The sequence below is a fragment of the Panthera leo genome, chromosome C1, assembly GCF_018350215.1.
Source record: "Panthera leo isolate Ple1 chromosome C1, P.leo_Ple1_pat1.1, whole genome shotgun sequence".
In the NCBI taxonomy this organism is placed as follows: Eukaryota; Metazoa; Chordata; class Mammalia; order Carnivora; family Felidae; genus Panthera; species Panthera leo.
In genome coordinates, this window is record NC_056686.1 from 80,683,380 (window position 1) to 80,703,449 (window position 20,070).

General features: G+C 41.7%; 1 long non-coding RNA gene across 3 annotated transcripts in view; it reads left to right on the forward strand.

The window, feature by feature from the left end:
• The first annotated feature begins 11,777 nt into the window (after positions 1 to 11,777).
• The window catches only part of LOC122228094, a 70,648-nt gene continuing 62,355 nt past the window's right edge, over positions 11,778 to 20,070 (forward strand). For 2 of the 3 annotated variants that reach the window (XR_006206413.1, XR_006206412.1), the window contains exons 1-2: positions 11,778 to 12,145; positions 17,697 to 17,786. This is a non-coding gene — a long non-coding RNA (uncharacterized LOC122228094). Of the gene's footprint in view, positions 12,146 to 12,913; positions 13,041 to 17,696; positions 17,787 to 20,070 lie in introns of all 3 variants that reach the window. The other variant, XR_006206414.1, reaches the window with a different exon arrangement.

Sequence of the window (20,070 nt, forward strand, 5' to 3'; positions counted from 1 at the left end):
TTATTTTCTTTGGATAAATTCCTACAAGTGGGCTTTCTGAGTCAATGGTTTGGGGATGCTTTTGATATCTATTAACAGACAGCATTCCAGAAAGGCTGTACCAATGTACATGCCTGCCAGCAGTGTTATGACAATTGTTTTGAGGCATAATTTATACAGAGTAAAGTGCACAGACCTGAAATGTATTGCTCAATGGATTTTTACAAATGTATGTATTTGTGTTAACTACCATTCAGACCAAGATATAGAACATCCCCATTATCCTAGAAAGTTCCCCCTTGAAATAATCACTATTCTGAGTTTTGCTATCCTAGTTAGCTTTGTTCTTGAACTTGATATAAATGGAATTCTATAATACATACTTTTGTGTATCTGGATTCTTTTGCTAAACATAATATTTTGGAGATTTATTTCTATTTTTGTTTATATCAGTGTAGTAGTACCCTTTATTCATAGGAGACTTTTAGTGGATGCCTGAAACCACAGGTAGTACTAAACCCCTATATATTCTGTGTTTTTTCATATATATATATATATATATATATATATATATATATATATATATGATAAAGTTTAATTTCTTTTTTTTTTTAAACGTTTTATTTATTTTTTTTAACGTTTATTTATTTTTGAGACAGAGAGAGACAGAGCATGAACAGGGGAGGGGCAGAGAGAGAGGGAGACACAGAATCTGAAACAGGCTCCAGGCTCTGAGCGATCAGCACAGAGCCCGACGCGGGGCTCGAACTCACGGACCGTGAGATCATGACCTGAGCCGAAGTTGGACGCCCAACCGACCAAGCCACCTAGGCGTCCCAAGTTTAATTTCTAAATTAGATACTGTAAGAGATTATCAACAAGAACCAATAACATAATAGAACAATTATAATAACATACTATAATAAAAGTTATGTGAATGTGGTCTGCTTCAAGATATCTTATTGTATAGTATTTGCTCTTCTTGTAATGATCTGAGATGATAAAATGCCTGCAAGATGAAGTGAGGTGAATTGTGCAGGCTTTGTGACTCCCTGTTAGGCTACTATTGACCTTCTGAAAATATGTCAGGAGGAACATCACCTGCTTCCAGACCATGGTTTACCCGGCATAACTGAAACTGTGGAAAGTAAAATTTAGGATGAGGGGGATTCTTGCATTCCCTCTTTTTAAAAAAATTCTAGGTATATTTCACTATATAAAGGTACTGTAAGCATTTTTAATCCATTCTCCTGCTGATGGGTGTTTGTGTTGTTTCAAGTTTGAGGCTATTTTGAGAAGTTGTGGTGAATATGCTTTACGTATCTTTTTTGCGAATATGTTCATTCATTTCTACTGGGTGTATATTAAATAGTGGAATTGCTGGGCCATCAGATAGGGATATATTTAGCTTTATTAGAGCTACTGCTAAATAGCTTTTTATAGTTATTGAGGCAGTTTACATTCTCATCAGCAATGTATTAAATGTTCTAGTTGCTCTCCATCCTCCTCAGTACCTGAAAGTCCTTTTCTGGTCTTCTCTGGCCATCGCCGTTAAATATATGATGGGAAGCATTTATCTCCTCTCTATCTTGGTTTATACGCTTAATCCAGCTCTTAACTAAACTCATTCATTCATTAATTCTTATATTTAGCTAATAAATATTTATGAAGCAATTTTTATAAGTCTGGTACTGTATTAAGCCTTGTGGATACAACAAGTAAGAATAAGCTCTTAAGAAATGTATAGCCTAACAGAAAAGACAGATATAAGCACCTAATTAAATAGATGATGAATGGCATAGCATAAGCATGTACTTGCACAGAAGAACGTGGTCATGCAGAGAAAGATTAACTAATATCAAGGAGTGAGAGAGAGGGGATGGCAAATGAGAGCCTGAGGTTCCAGAAAAGAAAGGCTAGTCATAGCTGTTATTGAACACGCAGTATTCTAGATACTGTGCCAAGTGCTTTCTGTGTCTTCCCCTAGTTAGTCTCCGGGGTAGGTTATATTCTTATTATGCTCCTTCTAGGAGTCCACTGTGGCATAGGGAAGTTAGGTAACGTGTCCACAGCCACACAACTACCAAGTGAGGAAGCTGGGATTTGAACCCAGGACGATCGACTCTAGAGCAAACTCTAGACCCCTGCCTAGGAGGTGTGTAGCGGGAGGGTCTTGCGAAGGCATTCTAGGCAGTGAACGCAGCTGTACGCAGGCAGGAAGATAGGATACAGTCTAGCAAGTTTGGGAAACCTCCAGCAAGAGGCCCGAGAGTACATGGTAATCGGAGCAAGAAGAGATTGGAGAGGAAAGCTGGCAGGGGCCAGATCTGGGGAGAAGGGAAGCTAGCATTTGTGCGATGGCTTTTCACTGGGGGTCGCCTCTCCCTCCGCCCCGTCACCAAACTCCAAACAATACTTAAAATGTTTCATCACGTCGTCGAATGAGCCATTTGGGCACACTTGCCAAACAACTGAGCATTCCAGTTTCCTCGAATGGAGTGGAAAGAATTACTTGAAAGTGTGCGAGCAGACCCTGGTTTCACGCGCCGGCACCCTTGCCCGGTGCATTCTGTTTAATGCACCCATCTGCTGGTGAGGCGGTGGCTTTCAGATGAGCTGAGGTCAGTGTTCCTGAGCCCTCGGAAAGGGACCAGTCATGAAAGGATAAAGCCCACGCAGAGGCTCGGATGTGTAGTGCAGTGGGCGAAGCCAGATTCTGCTAAAATAGGAATAAGTTAAAACACGCACACTGTGAAGCATTTGTCTGGTTAAATTATTTAACAGGTCTCGCCTTCCTGCTTCAGTCAGTTTGAACAGAAATGCTTCTCTTGGGGCTTCTCCTTGTGAACATCATCAGACTAATCATGTGGAAGCCTGCCTGGTGCCAGTTGGATTGGGGGAGAGAGAGTGGGTGCCTGGTGGTCCTGGTGATGATGGGAAAGGAGGCAAGGCAAAGTATACCTTTGGGGAAAATGCAAACTTTTCTTGCCCGCCGAGTGTGTGTGTTAGTATTCAGAGACTGTTGGCCCATTGTTTGCGACTCCAGCTTTCTCAGCAGAATGCGTGGCAGATGGCTTACATTTGCATTAGCCTTCTGGAGAAGGAATTCGCTACCAACAACAGAAGCTGCAGCTTTTCTTTTCAGAATTTACAACAAATTGGCCAGAATGGCAATTTAAAAAAAAACATTAGCATCACTATTTCCACATTCCCTTTCTGAATAGGGTAAATGATTCCCTCTCCAACTGTGTCATTTGCACTCCCCCCCCCCAAATGTTTATTAAAATGATTTAGGTATTTCATTATGCAAAATGACTTTTATAAAAAGACCTTTCTTTTTGCCCCACAGTCACACATAATTTCTTTTGTCACTTGTTATAGAGTGGAGTTATGTGAAGCTAGGACATATTATTTGTTCTAGTCTGTATTGGATAATTTATTACATTAAGAAACCAATAATTTTCAAATATAATCAGATTTAAGTTTTTAATAAGATTCATCTTCCCATTCACACTTGCTTAATTTAAGGATATTAAATCTGCTCAGGAACGAGCTGCCTCTCAAAGCCTTGTGTGCCCATTAAAGGGCTTTATTCCTGATGTGTTAATAGGATTTAATTACATTACCGTCTTCATGCAGAGTCACAGTGCAATAGTTAACCGTGATAAGCCAAGCAAACAACCGCCTGAAAAGGAAGTGGTGCATGGTGGTTGGTTTATCAGCTTAGAAAATCAAGACGATTATTATTTTAAAATTGATGGTTGCATGCATTTGCATCATGTTTGGTTCAAATGGTGGAGAGAACAAACTTTCTTTTCCTTTAAAAAGAAAATCACTTAAAAGGCCACCCACATAAAAGGTGAACAATAAACACTTAACAGAAACTACTTAATTGCCATTTATCTTTTGAATTGCAATGAGATTTTTACTATCTACTATAAAGAGATTGGTTTCAACAGTTTATCCTGCTATTCTTTTGTCTTTTTGACAATCACATCCATGATTTGGGGTTCAGAATAATAGCTGTGTTCATTGTTAAAAAGTAATGATTTTAAAATTGCTCTTTTATCCTGTCTTAAACTTTTTTTTCCTGTTCCTGACCTTGCCCCAGCACCAATTCCTGGGTCCCCCAGTTAGTTTAATGACAGATCACAGAGCTTGGGGATTCTATGGCCTGACAAGAGAAGGCGCCTGGATACATCCCTCAGTAAATCTTGTCAATTTCTCCATCAAGATCATTTGCATTGATTGGAAGTGTTGACTTCTGTGAATTTCTGTTTCGTGTGAACTTGACAGAACTCAGTACTTTTTGCTCGTCACAGATGCCTGTGAAATAGAAGAATGATTTTTAGAGCATTCCAATGAATGAAAAAGAAAAAAAAGAGAAAGAACCTGGCAATATGTTATCTGGTTGAACTTTTCACTTCCAAAGTGATTGACAATTTCTGCACATTTTCATGAGACATCACAGACCTGGCAAACAAAATTTGAGATGGTATACAGTCTTGTTTTACTCTATTAAAAGTTGTTATGGAGATAGGGGGGAAAAGTATGAAAAGGCACCAGAGCTAATTTCTTTTTTAAGTTTATTCATTCTTGAGAGCAAGAGAGACAGTGTGGGGGGGGGGGGGGGGTGGGAGGGGCAGAGAGAGAGGAAGACACAGAATCCTAAGCAGGCTCCAGGCTCTGAGCTGTGGGCACAGAGCCCGACACGTGGCTCAAACTTAGGAACCGTGAGATCATGGCCTGAGCCGAAATTGGACGCTTACCCAACTGAGCCACTCAGGCACCCCTGCACCAGAGCTAATGTTTTTTAAAAGTCACTTTCTACCTTGATCTGTCAGGATGATATTTCTGATGCCACTTTTTTCCTGAGCTATGTTGGTGGGAGGTGGAGAGAATGGGAAGAGAGCTCTGCCCACGCCATTGTTCAGCTTCTCTCCGAGCCATCCACTTTGATCTCTTCCATGTATCGGGATTTTGTATACATTTTTAAAGAAGCTCCACTTTTCAAAAAAGTTTGAAAATCAAAGAACACTACTTTCTGTTCATCCCTCAGCTCATTTATTTAACATTCCTTAAATTGTCAATTACTGCATGTTCCTGCCATGTTCTTCTCAGACATTGTGGTCCACCGTGGGAATACAAAAGTGAGTGAGAAATCTCCTTATCTTCAAATATATCTAACTACATTATAACCAAGCTGGAGAGATAGAAGATATGAATGCAGAATACTGTAATATTCCTAACTAAACGAAGTATAGTTTCTGCCATTCTAGCAGATCTTAATAGTACTTCATAAAATATTAATGTACTTTATTTACATAGTTAATTATATACACAGTTAATATTTTCTCAGAGTTCACACTTAATGAATCTAACTTGAATGAATCCATAAGAGGACAATGAACAGCTGTGCACACTCCTATAGCTTTCAGAAACCATAAGCAGATACTGTCAAAAGGCTCTGTGACTTGGTAGTTACTGAGAGGCAACCAAATAGAAGACTATGTTAATCATAATTACGATTTTAAAAGTTAGACCACACAGAACAAAGGGCCTGTGGAGTAGGAGGCCGGCGTACAAGTTCAGGGCTGAGCAGCACCTTTTTCCTTCGCTGTGTTCCTCCACGTTGATTACAGCCCTACAGTTATTCACATCTCATGTGTCTGAATGATTACCCTCCAGCGTCTTGCCCCAAGCTTTCAATCATTGTTTTCTTTTTTCTGTTCATCTTCATCTCCCTGGAGCTTCCTTTTAGTGTTGTAGTTCCCTCGTTACTCCTCTAACGTTCAAGTAGCATCTCTTCTGAGATTCTCGTAGAGCACACATGCGCATGCGCTCTCACACACACATCCGTAGTTGCACAACGGTGGAGAGGTAAAGAAAGGCCGTGTCCTATGTGGCCAGTGAAAAGTTGTTTGGTGTGGTTGAAGTGCAGGCGCAGTAGGGGGAGAAAAGGGTGGGGGATTGCCAGGGGCTAGCGCTGGTGGTGGTGACACAGGTGCACTGGCCTGCAGGTGGAAGAGAATTCTGGATTCAGAGTTTGGCAACAGGAGCTACAGCTGTACCTTGATTTTCAGAATAGTCATAGCTCTGGAAAAGTAAAGTGAATTTCTAAATCTCTTTAAATTGTTTACATATTAAAATTATTAGAGTCCTTTCTTTGGAGAAAAATTTGGTCTTAATGTATTGTAAAATGATACTTAAAGCCTATTGATGTCTACTTGTCCTTTTCTTCTTTAAGGCCCAGTTCTATGTGAATCTCCACATTTTCCCAATGTGTTTTACTTCCTCTGAAGTTTTGTGGTACTAGTCAGATGCCATCTTTGTAATCTATTTTTTAAAATACTATTGAAAAAGTTATCAAAAAGCTGTATATTAAACTATAAGGATAACCACATGTCCTCTCTCGGTTTATTTCCTTTTCTGGGGGAGGGTACTGTTCATTGACTTTGTTGTCTATCAATAATTAAGGGCTCGAACTATGTGAAGTTATACATTGACTTGTGGGTTTGTAGGTAGATGGTTTGCTAGAAATCATCTTTGTTAAGCAGATAAGGTAACCGTAAAGGTTTTGGTTTGGTGCCTTACAGGGCACTAACCAGTTCTGTATCTAATTTAACAAACTGTTTTAACAGCCTTTTATTAAATTTCCAATGCTCTTTGAATCAGTTTACCAACTTACAGTTTTCCTCATTCACTCATGAGCTCGATACATCCTTTCACGTGCATTCATTCTGTTTTGTAGGAGAGTCATGTTTTCAGCTTTTTGGGCGAATAGTATACTTTGATAATATAATCATAAATACTTTATAGGCTTTAAAAGACTAAAATACCAGAACTTGAATATTGTCAATGCCATCAGAGCTGGTTTACGAGTCATTTCACATGATAGCTTTGACTCATTTCGATCTAAAATCATACTTTATGGCTGGATCATCCTCCTTGGTTAGTAGATATCTTTGTATAGTATTCATTTGTTTTTGTTTTTTTTTTACCTCCTAAATCCAAACCTTTCAAAAGGATGGGTGGGAATTTGTTATCACTGAGGATACATGGGAAAACAGCAGTGATATAGGATCTGCTGGAAGTTATAAAATAGGACTTTCTTAAATGCTTTTCTTTAAAGGTGGCATTTGGGAATACATCTACAGCTTTCCAGCCAACTACTCAGGGTTTAGTTCAATTCAACTAACTTTTATTGGGCATTTACTCTGGACCAGGCACTGTGAATGGGCCCTGGGGTATAAAGATGAATGGGTTGTAGCTGTGGGCTTCACATATTTATAGCAGAACGTGATGAGAACAACAGTGTATATATATATCCAAGTTCCATTACAGAGGAGAGAATTGGTTCCATCTCTAGGTATTAAGGAGTGACGTTTGGATTTCTTTCCAGGATAAACTGGTGTTCCTCAAGCTGACATGTTTGGGGGAAGCAAATGTTCAAGTACAGTATTAAGGAGCTTGGCATTTTTGGAATTGGATGTGGTTTAGCATGACCGGAGCTTCAAGTTCAGTGTGGAGAGATGGGAGAGAAGAGGCATGGAGTGAGAAGGAGTTGGCCCACTGAGGACCTGTGGAGGGCTTTAAACAATGTATTGTCCCCTGTTGTTGCTGTAACAAATCTCCACGAATTTAGTGGCTTAAAGCACTAAATATATTCTCTTAGAGCCTGGGGGTAAGAACTCCAAACTCTGCTGGTAGACCACCTCATTCCTTCTGGAGGCTCGAGGGAAGAATCTGTCTCCTTGCCTTTTCCAGCTTCTAGAGGCTGCCTGCATCCCTGGGCTGGTGTGCTACCCTCCACCCCCATCATTCCATTGCCTGGTTCTGTTGTCAAGTTATCTTCTCTGACTCTGACCCTCCTGCTTCCCTCTTCTAATAACCCTTGTGATTACCTTGGGCCCAACTGGGTAATTCAGGATAATAATCTTCCCATCTCAAGATCCTTAACTTAATCACATCTGTAAAGTCCATTTTGCCTTGTGAAGTTACATATTCACAGGTTTCAGAGATTGGGATGCGGACATCTTTGTGAGGTCATTACTCAGCCTGCCGCGAGCATTGTATCATTTTGGGAAAACCATTTGAAGATTATGAACAGATGATGTACTGATAGAAGTGATTCTCAAATTTTAGCGTGCAGGAGAATCAACTGGGGTGTTTATTAAAAGTGCAGGTGGTTCTCATTCAGTATCTCTGGGTGAGTCTGGGAGCTGCAGTCTGAACAGGCATCCAGATGATTCTGATGCAAATGGTTTCAGAATTACTCCTTGGGAGACGCTATTCTGATGTATGGACAGATAACAGACTAGAGAGGAAAAGGACAGCAAGACCTGTGGATAGACTAATGCAGTAGCACACAGTAGAGGGTGAATACGTTGTTAATTATTAACAAAAACCTTTCCAAACAAACCTCTGGGACACAGTATAGTGTGTCCATTAGGTGCAAATGCGATGGACTTAGATCTAGTTCTATCACACCTGTCACTGTGGCAAGTTACTTCATTTTTTAAGTCTCAATTTCTTTACCTGAAAATGGAAATAATAACATCTATCTTATATGGTGGGTTTGAGGATTAAATATGTGTCGGAAAAGCACTCGGCTCAGTGCCTGGCAAATAGTAAGCACTCATGAATAATGACTATTGTTGGAAGTATCATTATATCTAAAGGACGGATGTTATTTCTTAGTAAAATGCTCAATTTAATTCTAAAATGAATGCAGACTATCTGTGGGTTATTTGTCCGTTACAACCTTATCCAAAGTTAGATGGAAAACAGAAAAACAACAACAACAACAACAACAACAACAACAACAAAACCAGGAAGAGGCCCCTCTGAACAGAGAGTCAGCCCATCTTGCTTTTAAATTTATAAGCCATTCCTCAGGACATGTTCCTCTTTGGTTCTACAGATGCTGTTTTCTAGCACTTTGTGGGCCCGGAGGTAATGATCGGTCTAAAGCAGAGGATGTAGAAACAGCAGAGGCAAAACATCAAATGCAACAGAGATTGAGGAGCCCTTAGGAGAGACCACTTGTTAGAACACACATGTGGAAATAATGGAAAATTCCACCTGTCAAAATATTGGAAGCAAGGAAATTTGATAAAATAGGACTCTGGGTTCAGAAACTCCTCTACTTATAAACTTGTAGAGAATGTTAGGACCTTTCGGAGAAGTGAAAACACAATTTATCTCAGAAGGAAAGATGGCCAGCTTTGCCAGCCAGGTGATTTTACCGGTCACACATAGGCACTACAAAGATGGGAAGCAGAGTGTTCCTCTGTGTTTATGAATACATGGATTTAGGAATAAAATTTTCAGCACTAACCTGTGATCAGGTAGAGGAGCTTCTGTTTCTTGATTCCAACGGAGTCCCCGTTTTATTAATTTAGTGATGAAAAATTCCCCTGAAGAGAGTTTCTGTATAATGAAGTAAATACATGTGCCTGCTGAAGAAGGGTGGGGAGCTCAGATTGTGTCGGGGGATGCGAGCAAAGTGAAACCCCTGGCGGCAGATGGTATCGCCCCCCCCACCCCTTCTCTTCATTCCTGCAGTCAGCCCTACAGATGATGAATACTGGACATCACTGTGGCAGAATGGATAAGAATGGAAAAGTGCAAGAAAACCGTATAGGTGTGTGCACTCAGATTAGGCTAATGTTGGTAGCCCAGTTGGTAGAACACTATTTGTTAGAAGAGCAAAGCGATCACCTATATGGAAGTCCAAGGGACTGTTTAACTTATTTAACATAAGAAATTGCTTTCAGGTGTGAACCACCTGTTAACATTTGAATAATCGCTATACAATGACTATTGACAATTATGCTTAGCTCTTTAAGGTTAGTCCTTAAAGGGCCAGTACTTGCCAATTTTTGTTAATGTAGTTACAAGACTGCATTTTGAACTATATTAAAACCATATGTTTGGGGAAATATTTACACAGTTCCATTAGAAATAGTGTGATTGTACTGAATTATCCCATTTTACAGATGAAGAAATTGAAGAACTGATAATTAGCCTGCTCAAGATCCTATTGTAAGTTTGAGACTAGTAGAACCCTAGACAGGGAAAGGGAGACAATCCAAATAACATTTTCTAACAGTGAGCACATCAGAACTTTAGCAGTGAATATCCATGAGTTAGCATCTTTAAACCATAGCAGAAAAGTGGCTTTACCTGTCTTTTTTAATTAAAAAAAATTTTTAATGTTTATTTTTGAGAGAGAGAGAGACAGAGCATGAGCAGGACAGGGGCAGAGAGAGAGAGAGGGAGACACAGAATCCGAAGCAGGCTCCAGGCTCTGAGCTGTCAGCACAGAGCCCGATGCGGGGCTGGAACCCACGAACCATGAGATCATGACCTGAGTCGAAGTCGGACACTTAATCAGCTGAGCCACCCAGGCGCCCTACCTGTCTTTAGTTAACCAGTAAATGCTCCTGAAAGACTTTAAGATACATTTATGGTATTGAGCTTAGGCAAGAAATCCAGAAAGAGAATATTCAGCAAGATGTATCCCCAGCAAAAGGAGGGTACATGTCAGTTTGGCAAATTTTGAACAGCTGGTTCATCGAGATTTCTGTTTCTGGTGAACGGAATATCTCCTCTCTTTTCTCTCTCTTTAACCAAACTCCTCTCTCTACTGCTGATGTTGCTTTTTGATATTTCTCTGTTCATTTACACCTCACCACAGGGCAGAGAGGGAAGATAGGTGGGAATCAGTATGGGTCATGGGTTAAACCTCTAATTACAGTTCTTAAGGGGACTGGAGGAAAGGAGGGTAAAACAAGGTGTGGGAGTTATTTGTTGTTCTGTGTCCCTCCTCCCGTCCCTGGTGCCATCCGTCAAGTTGTTCAGACAAGGCCTCTGGAAGTGTAGCAGAGCTGAGCTGAAATGTAAGTCAGACAAAGATGAGGTGTCTCTTTTCTGCTTAGAAGTATTTTCCACTGGAACACTGAATTCACATTGCAAAGAAAAAAGCAAAATGTTTTAAACAGACATAGTAATATTGTTTTATCTTGGCAAATGTTCTAGTGCGTGTATATGCACACACTTGTAACATGTTCTCTGAATATATTTTTGGTGATTTATGGGAACAGATGGAGATGTGATCCATGTGTGTTTTGTTTGGATAAATTGGTGTTAAGACTTCAGTTTTGGCCATCACTGCCCAGCACTGCTTTTCTCTCTAATTAAAACTTAGACGGCAGTCAAGAATTAGATGAACAATATTTTTCCTTGTAGAACTGGAGATACCTGCTGATCTTGACTTCGGTAAAGTCTTGCCTGCTTTTATCATTTTCCATGGACAGATGATGCCAAACGAAGTTAGTTAACTGTTTTAGTTGTTTGACAATACTGTTTGGAGGAGTTTGATGAGAAAAACAACAAATTCCTGATTGTCTAAAATGTCTAGAAAATAGCTCTGTCTTCTTCCCATCCTCTGTCCCCTCCCTCCTTCCATTCCTTCTTTCCACAGACATTTGTTAAGTACCTACTAAATGCCAAACATATGTACTATGCACTGCTGATGCAGTCATAAATAAGATAAATACGGTTTCTGCCACCCTGGCATTTGCAGAAATTAATTATTTTAAGTGCATAAGTAATTAGTTGAATGGAATTATGATACATGTTATCAGGAAAGTTTGGGGTGCTGGGGGGAATATAAGACAGCAGAGCAGGGGCCTCCTCTCTGGTCTTGGGGAGTCCTGAGAGATTTATGATGTCACAAAGGAAGTGACATTTAATCTGGGTCTCAGGGGAACCCGGGTGAGGGGCTGGGCCAGGTGGCCTGACAGGTTGTGTGCAAGGAAGAGCGGTCCAGGGATAAAGGATGGCTGGCGTACGCGGTCTCTGAGGTGGGGGAAAGCTTGGCTCGTCCAAGGAATGGCAATGGCATGAAGACGGCGAGCGGGAGAGGAGTGGCTGTTTGGACCGGGTGGTCGGATGCACCCCATCACGGCGGCTCTCTGCCCCAGTGCTGTGCAGGCCTAGAAGATCTCAGGAGCGCTGGGGAGTCTCATGCAACAGTGACGGCACCAGCGTGCTGCTCTTCAGGGCTGGACCTGCTTCTGTGTGGAGAATGAATTAGGGGACGGGCAGGAGAAGATTTAGGGGACCAGACAGGAGGCTCTTTAACTGCAGAGGGTGAGAGGTAACTGGCCGAGACGGGCAGTTGTGGAGGTGGATGAAAAGTGGGTGACTGTATTCAAAATCTGGCTGGGCCCTGTGATTGCTCAGGTGGGTGGGTGAGGCCAAGTGGCCGCCCAGGATGACTCCAGCCTTTGTCCAGCATCCTGTCTTTGGACCGGAATGAGCACAGCGAACATCCCTTTCATCGTCTCAGGTTTTACCTGCCTTCCTCTTTGTGGAAGTAAGGAGTAGGGTGCCTTGCAGGTCTGCAGACAACTCTCTGTCCTGGCCACCTTCCTTGCTTTCACAGAGAGGGGACAGATGCCATCGCGGCCTCTTCATCTGGGGTTTCAAGTCATCACTGGTCAGCTTCCTTGGCATCGGCTCCTCTGTCACTTCCTTTCTCCTCTACCAGCCTTTTCCCTCTATGTCCCCTTCTTCAGCCTGGAGCCATCTGTTACTTAGCTCCTTAATTTGGGTCATTTAAGTTATGAATCTTCCAGGGGTCACACATGCGTCTTTGAGTCAGGCCCTTAGATTTCCTTCCTCCCCTTTGTCTATGTCCTCCCCACAGGGACACCTCCAAAAGAGCGTATGCCTGTATCTCACATCAGGCCACAGTCATGGCCTTTCTCTGCAAAGTAGTGTGCAAAACACTCTTGTCAATCAAATCTTTTAGAAATATATGTTTCTGAGGTATCCTTGTAAGGAATCATTTTGTAAAATGAATAATCCTTCTGTCCTAATCGCTGGATTTCCCACTCTGCCTTGCCTCTTCCTCCGTCTTGAGTGTGAAGGCTCTGTGCTCCACGCTGGGCTGTGTGGAAGAAACGTTCATGGTCTGTGTCCACAAGAAGCCGAGGGTCTCATGCTGGCTTCTGCAGGGCAGTCCCTCCATATCCTGCACACCTGCATCGGTAAGCTTGGCCCAGCATCAGACGCACCGTCGCCGGCAGCTGACGGTGGCATGCTTGAGAGCTTGGGGTTGGCAGAGAATAAAGATGGCGACGGAATGAGAAGGGAGGGAAAGAGTGGATGGCAGACTTTAAGACACACGTGAGACGCCTGCGGGGAAATCCCAGAACTATCTGGGGGGACTTTGAGGAGTAAGTAAGAGTGGGCGGGGGCCAAGTCAGAGGGATACTGTTTGCTGACTGACACCACCCAATTGTATCGCCTGGCTGATATGTCCAGGGAACATGGTTTGTGGAAGGTGAAATTACCAGTGGAAGAATACTAAGCACAGGTTACATTAGTGACTTGAATCTTTTCAGGCGGTGCTCTGCAAGTGGGATTCTGAGTTAAATGTGGATTCTGACTCAGTAGAGCTGGTGTTTGGGGCTGGGGTATTATAATGCTGCATCTGATGAGCTGCTGGTCCTGGGGCCTCACTTTGAGTAGCAAGGCTCTCTAAGTTAAAGAATATAAATTGTATGTAGGGAGACTTGGTGCAAATCTTTGATCAGAAGCCTGGGATGGCAGAAACGTCCAAGAGATTGTTTCTCAACTTGTAGTGCTCTAGGATACCAGAAGTGTGTAGCTTTGGAGTCAGTCTGGTCTGAACTTTAGCGCTGGCATTCAGTACTGTGTGACCTTTGTGAGTTACCTAACCTTGTATGGCCTTGGTCCCATCATCTGTAAAATAGAAACCTCAAAAAAAAAAAAAAAAGAAAAGAAACCTCATAATAGTGCTTATTTCATAGGGGTTGTTGGTTACATTACTTAGTTGGAAGAATCGGGGTTAAATAAAGTAAAGCTGGTATCCTTGCTGCAGGACTTATCAGAACCTTTAATGTGCAAAAGTGATGCTCCAAGAAGGAGATATAAGTGATGTTTCCCAAACTGGCTTGACCATTGAACTTCTGATTTTCTTGGAGCCTTTCGTGGGCCTCTGGAACTTCTCTTTTAGGAGCATTGATCTGGTGGCAGACAGAAACATGAGTTCATTTGGGAAAGACTGTGGCTGGAGAATTCTCCAGGACCTGAGTCTGGCAAGAAGGGGGGCAGCAGAATGTCCAGGTGTTGAGCCACTGAGGCAGTGGTGTGGGGTAGAGAGGAAGGAGTGGTCAGAAAAACACACTCTGAGGTTGACTCAGGCTGGAGACTTGTTAGACATGAGGGTTAGAGGGAAGGAGAAGTCATGTAAGATTCTTTCCCACCTAGAGAGAAACAGAAGGCCAGGGGAGAGTGCCATGTGTTTAATTTTCCATCCTGATTTAAATTCTGCTGCTTCTTGCCCACAAACTAACAGCATGCCTCTTGAGTCTCTAGGGCATTTTACAGTAAAGCCACATATTTTCTGAAGCTGGGTCAAGATTGAGCATATGAAATTCCTCAAGTGTGAAATTCTACTTAACCCCATTAATGCTTATAACCCTGAGTAGGTATTGTTTATAATTCACTTCTAGTTAACCAGTGGGTATTTACGTTTGCCAAATCTTTGCAGTTTCATCTCAAACTGCTTTATTTTAGGGGAGGAGATTTGCCTTCCTGTCAAAAAGCTGAGAAGAACCAGCCTCCCCCTCCTACTCCTACGGTTTGCACATTTGTCTATAACTCGTGTGTGTGTGTGTGTGCACTTGCGAGCATGTGTGTGTGTGTGTGTGTGTGTGTGTGTGTGTGTGTGTGTGTGCGTGTAATAGTACTCTGAATTGCATTATACTTAGGATAGTCACACCTTCATTGATAAGAGCCTCTACAGTTTACCAAAGGTTTTGATATAACGATCTCATTTTATTCTGACAAACCATGAAATGGGTATTATTTAGCATATCTGTTATTTTCCCTTATGAGGTGAAGGAAAGTGGGAATGGTATACAGTTGCATAGGCCGATCTATAGATACTTTCCTTCCCCTGGGAATTTTCTCCAGCTTTCATATAGAGCTTTCATACACGGTTGGTACTGAAAATACTAAAGCAATTACTTGAATTACAAGGATAAACCCATTTACGTGTAAGTGCAGTTACTGAACCGTGCTCCCAGTCTAAAGAGCCTGGTTGAAATGCAGCTGGAATCACGTTAGCTCCCTCGTTCCTGCTCCCCAGTAAACCTGCTACCGTGGCTTCATTGAAACACACCCCCCACCACACATACGAACACATGCTGATAATAAACTCACATGAGTCAGTGTTCACTCTAGGTTTAAAAATTTTTCAATGGCCTTTGACTTTCTCTAAAGTAATAACTGTAGTTAATATTTTAGAATCACTTGATAAAAGTCCAAGATATAAATCTTTTTGAGTGGCCATTCAAGAGCACTCCAGGATGAATGTGAAGCTCTGCATTTTCTGCAGATGGAGAACTCTGTTTTGGCCACCACCTAGATTTTAATTAGTGCAAGTCTCTCATCGCACTTTCAACACTGATTTAGAAATCAATCTTTCAGATTCTGTTCAGCATTGATCAGTAAAAGCCACTGCTTGTGGCACATTTATTTCACTTTGTGTTGAATCCTCTGAACTCTTCTGTGAGGCTAGGATTTGTGCCTCATTTTCAGAAGAAGAAACTGCGGCTCTGAGAGATGAAGCAACCAAGGAGGAGTGCATTTGCACCGACCCCACAGCCTGCATCTCCCACTAGCTTGTGGGGCTGACAAATGCTGTTTGAGATTTTTGTCTAGAGAGTTTAGGTTACCTAGAAACTCGGAAATATTGCAAAACATCCGATTTAACTTTCACTCTTTATAGTCTGTCACTTCTTTTTGTCTTCTACAAAAGGGAAGGAGAAAACAAATCAAGGGTTGAATTGCTGATGATAATTTAATCTTTTAGTTTTAATGAAGAGCTTGGCTGTGGCTTTTGATCTGTAAACATAGTGGACAAATATACACATACAACAGCCAGGATGTGGAATTGAAAGAGACCGTGCCGGTTGAGGGGTCTAGGCGACTGCTGAGGTGCCCTGTTGAGGTCCCCCTTGAGGCTGGTGAGCCCATCCCCCACTTTTCAGAATGGGCCTCTAATGCTTACAATGTTCCCTCCTCAGGAGAAGGGATGTGTCTGCCTCACCTGGAAGTCTCTCCCTCATCTCCAGGTTGGGGCCAATACCGAGTGTCTCACAAGCGACTAAAATCCTGGTTTGCCCAGGACTGTCTTAGTTTTAATGCTGACTGTCCCGTGTGCCTGGAAACCCCGCAGTCCAAGGCAAACCAGGGTGACTGGTCAACCCCTTGTCCCAGAGGGCCCCCAAACTCTGTGGTGCAGTGAGTGGGCCAGAACTCCCGGTGGGACGAGGCTGAAGCTGATCTCTAGGCAAGACCCATCCTTGTAAGAGTTTGCAGAACTTCTTCACCCTTAAGCCATGTGAGGTCACAGTGAGAAGATGGCAATCTATGAACCAGGAAGTGGCTTCCCACCAGATATTGAATCTGCTGGTGTCTTGACTTTCTGGCCTCCAGACATGTGAGATATAAATCTCGGGGTGCCTGGGTGGCTCAGTCTTAAGCACCCAACTTGAGCTCAGGTCATGATCTCCCAGTTTGTGAGTTTGAGCCTTGCATTGGGCTCTGTGCTGACAGCTCAGAGCTTGGAGCCTGCTTCAGAATCTGTGTCTTCCCCTGTCTCTACCCCTCCCCCACTCGCACTCTCTCTTTTTCTTTCAAAAATAAATAAACAGTAAAAAAAATTTAAGGGGCGCCTGGGTGGCTCAGTCGGTTAAGTGTCCGACTTCAGCTCAGGTCATGATCTCACAGTCTGTGAGTTCGAACCCTGTGTCAGGCTCTGTGCTGACAGCTCACAGCGTGGAGCCTGCTTCCGATTCTGTGTCTCCCTCTCTCTCTGCCCCTTCCCTACTCATGCTCTGTCTCTCTCTGTCTCAAAAATAAATTAAAAAAAAAATTAAAAGAAATTAAAAGAAAGAAATAAATGTCTGTTGTTTATAAGCCCCTAGTTTATGATATTTTTGTTATAGCAGCCCAAATAAGCTAAGACATATGTCAAACCAGTAACATTTTTATTTTAATTCTTCTCTGCTGATGCTCCGGTGTGAAGTGAGAACTGGATGTATGTCTCTGTATATTTCCAAACCTGGCTCAGCTTTATAATAATGTATTTAAACCACAGTTCATGTTGAGGAGTGTTTCTGACTTGCAGAACGTAATGTGAAATCTCTGCATGTATGTGAGGGTGTGGTGTGTGTCTGTGTGTGTGCTCACACAGTGAGGCTCCTTTTGTCCTCCAAGTCCTGAAGATGAGCAGCGTAATTCTTAGCTCCAGGGAGCAGAGTGCCTGCAAGCTAACACCATGCATTCAGACTCAGATCCTGGCCCTGCTGCATGATCCAGAGCTGCATGATCTTGGGGGAAGTTGCTTAACTTTTGGAACCTGTTGGCTCATCTGTGGAGTGGGACAGAACGTAGTTTTCGGGTTTGTTGGGAGGAATAAATAGACTAACACACAGTGCCTTGTTGACAGTGAGTACTCCATACATTGCTATTATCATTTTTCTCCTGGTATGATAGGTGACTCAATTAGTTTTAAGCCCGATTTTGGAGTATTTTACATAGATAACTTTAACAAGCACACCACTCCTTTTTCCACCTTGTACTTACATAGGGCTTTTGTTTCTCAACAGGCCTTAAATGAGGTATCTCATCTGAAGTTGACGGCCACTCTGTAAGGTCAGCGGAAAGGCATTTCAATCCCCTTGGTCAAGGCTACAGAGGTGAGTCTGGAGTCCATATCTCCCACTCACTGGTATTGCTTCCTAACATAACACAGGCTTGTCTAAAACAAGGGATATTTCTTTTTCATCTGAGGACAATGAGTACAGCAATTTCTCAGGTTTTTCAGAACCTTCTGAACCCACATTAATCCACACTATTCCTCTGAAAGGAACACAGGCAAAGAATACAGGCTCTCTTGTTCACAAGAATTGCCAGTGCTCTTTTTTTTTTTTAATTAAATGAGGATGGATACCGTCAGTCACCCACCCTCTTTTTAATTTCCTATGTTCAATTTGATTAAGATGTGTTTCTTGAAGATATGTGCTATCTGGTTCTTGTTGTATAAAAAGTTTAATATCTTTCCCCCTTTTATTGGACTAGTAAGGCATTTGACATTAAAAATAATAGCTTTGAATTTTCCTGTTGCTGTCTGCATTCAGTAGGGGGAATATTAAGAATAGATGGGAAAATTCATTTAGTTCTTTCTCTGAAGGGTCCTTTCAAAGCATGATACTTAACATGATCTACTCTATAATCCACAGATGCACAGAATAAATAAAATAGAGTGATAACGTAAGTTCCTTAGTGTCTAATCCAGGAAATGAATGTCTGTTAAAGAAATATGGCTAGCAATCTTTTAAAAAGTCACTGGAAACTTATTTCTTCCCTGTGTGTTTAGCTGAAGTGAGCATGTGAATTTATTTTCGAGGAGGGGAATTGCAAGAGAACTTAAAACTGCATTCTGTTTTACAATTTAAACCTGTCAAATTACTACAACCTCTGAGTTGTGTCCTATGCCTGATCCCAAGTCTTTGTTTTTGGACGAAGACTTTGTTTTGGACAGAACTTCTAATATCTCACTGTGGGGGGGAAGGAAGAATAAGCGAACAGGCTGAGGGTCCTGCACTAAAGTATGCCGGGTGCTGATAAGACGTCAGCCATGCTGGAGTCAAATGGAGCGGAAACTCTCAGGTTGGAGCCAATATGGGGTGGCTTTCAAATAAGAAGGGGGTCTGCTAAGTCTGCATGTTGTCCTCCAGATTGGCTCCATAATAGCTTAGTGGTTCTAAGGACTTAGGGCTCCAAATACAGTAACGACCTCTGGGTGTAAATCTTGATTTCTCTAGTACAGCCTTTACACTTTGTGCATCAATTTGGTGATAGCCAGCTTCCAACTAGATTTATGACCCTCAAAAACTGTATGAAATAATACATTTGCTGTTTTTAAGTTTGCTATGTTTTGGGAATAATTTGTTATGCGCTAGTAGATAACTAATACAATTTTCTTACTGGCAAAGTGAGTATTAGTGAGTATTAGTATTAGTACCTGCCAACGTACTAAGTGACATAGTATATATAAATGGCACAGAGTTAAATATTCAATGAATAGTGGTTGCTATTTTTATTGTACTTAACACTCTTGACTTGGCCAGTTGACTCTTCTCTCAGATCTAGAAATAGCTTTCATTACTGTGTAGTGCTGGGACTTTTGCTAGTGTCATTGTTTGAATCTCCATTTAGCAAATACTCTTCCCTTCTCTCATTTAACCAGCACTGTCCTGCCTCATCACTGCTTCTTGTGGAGGGATGGGGAGTCAGCTAACTTACCAAATAGTGTTTGTTGAGTCTCTGCCTTGGTGTCCTAGACACTGGGTCAATCAGCCTGGAAAATCAGTCCCTGAGAACAAGAAGGATGCTTTGGAGTGAGACTTTTGTAATTAATTTTTCTTTTTTGACAAATTTTTCCATTTTGAGAGAAGACGAAGAATAAGTTGGACGGTGGAAAGGATAAGAGTGTTGAATGGAGTGATTTAGAGTGATTCTAAATTTATTTTTTAGTAAAAATGGAAGAAAGCTCTTTGACCCCTTTATACTTTTTATTTTAATTTGTTTTAGTGTGAGATATCAGTATGTATTTGTAACACACAGTGGTTATATAGTATTGATTTTCTTCTCCTAGAGAAGGAAAATGCAGCTACTCTCAAATATTTATCAGAGAGGCACTCCTGCTCTTTTGGGAAAGTCTTCCTGGTTCTAACTTCTAGCTCCAGGAATTGTATGAGAGGAAAGGAGCACCTACCTAGTTGGCCAGAATAAGGGAATCGACCTTGGCAATCAGTACGAGAAACAGATGTCACATATGGATGTCACAGACTGTTCTCACAGCCTGGTTCTTTTAGCATTCACAGCTGTGTATGCCATGGATGGGTCAATACCCTTTGATAAATGTGTTATTTTCCTCCATAGTTAAAGATTTTGGTCAAAAAATGGCCTTTTCTATGA